This window comes from Cibotium barometz, chromosome 12 (genome assembly GCF_041138505.1).
Source record: "Cibotium barometz isolate CiBa-2024 chromosome 12, ASM4113850v1, whole genome shotgun sequence".
NCBI classification, from domain to species: domain Eukaryota; kingdom Viridiplantae; phylum Streptophyta; class Polypodiopsida; order Cyatheales; family Cibotiaceae; genus Cibotium; species Cibotium barometz.
The window spans coordinates 25,588,973-25,593,602 of NC_141057.1; positions in this window are offsets into that span (position 1 = coordinate 25,588,973).

Below are 4,630 nucleotides of genomic sequence, written 5' to 3' on the forward strand. Positions count from 1 at the left end.
CATGCCCCGGGGGTAACAAGTAATTGTTCTCAATTGCTCATAAAATCATAAATAATTATCATGAGCTAGTATGAACATAAGATGCAATCACAATGGATAGGTGGCGAGGGTATGACCTGGTAGCCATCAAGAATCTTTGATGGGGTGGCCTTCATACTTGATTAAATATCTACGATAAATATTACCTTTGCTTGTTATTATTGTCTAACGTTTTGACGAAAAAGGTTAATAATTCAAAAATATATTCAAGAAAGGGATGTCTAAGTATTATGAATTAGTTTGATGCTATAATGATATGTGAATAGAAAATTGGAGTAAAAGAGTTGTCATCTCCAAGTGTGGTTGATGTGCTACAAAATAAAAGTGTGATTCTATAATCCTCGAAAGACATGTGTATGCATCGTGATAAATATCTTTTTAGGGGTAAAGTGTGATGATTGAAGGAAATGTAAGTGAGATAAAAAGTGTTCATGGGCTATGGCGATGTCGTCTTTGATTCTCTATTCGAATATGATTTCGTGTTGCTCCATGAGTTGACAAAACTAAATATTGGGAGGAAATATTGAGTGTTGCTAATGGGGATCACGACAAAACATGCATCATGATCATTCGTTGAGATCTTTGGGCTATGGCGATGTCGTCTTTGATTCTCTATCCAAATATGATTTCGTGTTGCTCCATGAGTTGACAAAACTAAATATTGGGAGGAAATATTGAGCGTTGCTAATGGGGATCACGACAAAACATGCATCATGATCGTTCGTTGAGATCTTTGACCATTCGTCTTCAGGTTTGTTCATTAAAGATGTTTAGCAATGCCTCAAGCAAGTGTGCGTTGCGTGTGGATATATAAGTGAGTCGCATACATTCTACCATGAGTTATAGATGTTCGGATGGTTGATGTGGATTGTGAGGGGATGGAAGAGTCGTTTTGTGATTGTGTACTAAATATTATGACGAAAAGAAATTTACAAATATGTTAGTCTCGAAAAGAAATAATAAATAATGTTACCTTGATTTAATCCCGGGAGCATGCATAAGTGGTCGATAACATGGTCGCTTTGTCGTAAAAGCTATGGGGAAATTTTAATGGTTATTTTTGTGTAATTTTTAGGCTAAAAAGGGAATTTTAGGCAAAAAGAAGTATTTTTGGACAGCTAAAAGCAATTTGGAATTTCTCAAAAATTTCTGAGAAAGGGAAAATTTACAAAAACTGAGTCGGGGGTCGAGGGCATTGAAAGCCTTTAGAAGAGCTTAAAAGCTTTAAGGTTTTAAAGCCTTGAAAGGTTTATATACTAAAGCTTCAATAAAGACCGTTAGGTGGCCAAATTGCGCAGCTACGAAAAAGTAGTCAAGGATGAGTTTTGTGCGCCCGACGCAAGAAGAGAGGTGAAGCAAAGCAGAGGAGTAAAACAAAGGTGGTTTTGGGGCTTCGAAGATCAGAGAATTGCATCATCGGGGTAGTGATGGATGAGGAAGAGGGTTAGATTTAGGGGAAAGCCACTTGGATTTTTGGGTGGTTTTGAGAAATACAAAGTCCCTCACGGAGAGGGGTCCCTCTGCTTACTACTTCTCGAGAGTTTGTGTTTGAACTTTTGTTTGGGGTCGAAGCTTTATTAGTTTGTTTACAATCTACAAGCACTTCTCTCGAGAGTTTTTGTTTGGAGTCGAAGGTTTGTTAGTTTGGTTACAATTTACAAGGCCTTGGAGAAAGTGTGTAATTTTTGAACGTTGACGATCAGGGAGGGATGATGTTGTCGGTCCGCCGAGTCGCCCATGCGGGCCGCTTGACTCGTCGACGAAAGTCCGACTGCTGTCTGTCTACATATAAAGTACCTCGACTGTGTCTCTGCCATCTTATCCTTTGCGATTCTTCACCTTTCTTTGCCTTCTATAATCGTGTACTTCTTTCTCATACGCTCTCTCTCATCATCTTGCACAGTTTAGGTACGTACATGGAAAGTAACAGCAGCAGCAGCAGCTGCTCCTCCTATGCGCTGGGCCGCCAGTTGGGCGAGGGCGTGGATGGCATTGTGAGGCTGTGCACGCACAAGCGCACGGGCCAGCAGTACGCCTGCAAGTCCGTGCGCAAATCAGGGAGCGCGCTTCGCCATGTGCGCACGGAAGTTGCGACGCTGGAAAGGCTCAAGGGTCATCCCAACGTGGTTCGGCTGGAAGAGAGCTTCAAGGACGAGGAGTGCGTTCACGTGGTGATGGAGCTGTGCGAGGGAGGAGACCTGCTCGAGCATCTCTGTTGTAGGCCTGCCCACAACAGAGAAGTGTTGAGTTCTGTCTCTAGGATGGCATACAATGCAGTAATCCAGGGTTTTCTTTTTTGTAAAGTAGTGTATAGGCGACGAATAAATAAATATTCAAGTAAGGTCATTTCGTTGATTATTGATTTCACTGCCGAGAAATAACCCACCCGTGCTCCCCGTCTCTCTCTCTCTCTCCCTCTCTAAACACAACCATCATTTTATCTCTCTAATCACAACCATCATGTTAGCTTTTACATACACTTCTTCACTTGTTTTCTTTGTCTTCTATGGTGCTTAACCTATGTTAAAAAACTGATCTTTCATTTTGTGAGGGTTTTGTGTTTACACCATTATTATAGATTTACTTACATATGGTATAACAACATTAGGTTCTAAACACAACTTTTTTGTACGTTTTATTAACAAACAATTTTTTTGAGAAATGGTTTCCAATAAACCAAACCCACCACAAATCGATGAGAAAACTAAGGTAGAGGGCATAAATTACACTCTCTACATGTTGAAGATGAGTCCAACCCTTGATTTTAAAAAGGGGTAGGTGGGTCCCTAACACTCATGATTAAAGACAAGGATGAATGAAACTAGTAGGGATGTTCACATGTGAAATTTTGACCTATTTTACAGATAGTAGTTTCAGAGATAAACCCAAAGTTGGTAGCAAAAGATATGCAAACAAATGATGCCATGTAAAACCATACTATTCTAGAGGCTTGAAAGTGTAGACATGCATATGTGTTATATACGCTCTCAATCATTAGTGGCATTAATGAGAATACCTTGCTAACCATGGCAAAATACCTTTTCTTTGCTTTAGAAATTTGTGATGCTTTGTAGAACCAATACAAGATAACTAACCCAACAAAAATTTCGATATGAGAACTAACTTCAAGCATAAAAACTTAGAGAAGGAGAGTGTTCAATAATTCTTAACAACAACGGTCATTGATAAGAGTCACAGATATTGGGGATAGATTGTAACAAAAGTGGTATGCCTATCACCAATAAAGATTTGGTAGAAACAAAGACATGGCTAAAACATATGTTAGGGTGTTGGCTTCCAATCATGAGAGTTTGGTGACATCCCTAAATCTAATAATCCACACCTCATGCTTTTAAGGAGGTTAACTTAAAGGAGGAGTTGAGGATGAATGTTCATCACAATGGTGACATCCTTAAATCCAACAAACCACACCTCTTACCTTTTAGGAGTTCAACCTAAAGAATGACTTGAGAATGAACATTCATCACAATAGTGGATATTTTTCCTTTTTTTGGAAAGGCTAAACTGCCAGGTGGTACACCTAACAACCCTTTGACTCCTCTATTGATCCTCCCCCACTGAAACCACTGCCCCATTTTGTCCTCTTCTGTCGGGATTGAGTTCCACTGTAGGAGTTGAATCCTTTGAGCCAAATGCTTCTCCACTACGGGAACTACATGGAAAATGCTGATAAATTTGCTTGGAAAAACATGAATCACCACACTCACCTGTCTGTGGAATCCTTTCACATGGACCTCTGAACCTCCTCAGGCGATGTTGGAGCCACTTCCGTCTTCCTATATGGAAGAGAACCCACTATTGATGCCATTTGAAGCCCAAAACTCCATTTACTCCTTTGATGATGGATGTCATTCTTCCCTAGAAAACTCATGGGTAAATCATGTATGCCTTGCAGAAACAAGAGACTTTATACTGACTATCTTTACTAGACTGCTAGGATGACTACTATGCTGATGCAAGCCATGTGCTACCCTATATGCTATGGAAGAATGTAAATGAACGGGTTACTCATGCATGCTTAAGGGGAAAACCCTAAGGATGGCCTGCAAGATCTTAAGAAATGGATTTAACTAAGGGGAGGCAACTGTCATGATACTTTACTGAATGACTTAAGGGAAGAACTAAGGTTGGTTACCCTCTGTAACGCTCTGACACCAACGTGACATGTGAGGGATTGATCGTAGTAAAACAACCTTAGGCTTAACTAAACTTCACTTAGAAACACTTAAGAGAAAGAGAATGGTTTCAATGCAAATAAAATGTAGCTATATTCAATGCGATGGTTACAATGAAATCTATGAATAGATCTATGCATGTCCTAAATGAGTATCCTTCTTGAGAAGAGAGAGATATGCTGAATGATGATGATAGCTGACTGTTCCTTTCTCCAATGATGAGGTCCACCCTTTGGATGTTGGTTTTCCTTTATATAGGACGCAAGAGATGAATTGAATGTTGAATGTTGACCGTATGCTGACTATGCTGCTCATTCCCTTGCTCCTTAGGCTCGAAACGTTGAGAAGGAGATAACTGAAATGAATGATGCGCTTTTCTACATATATGGAATGAT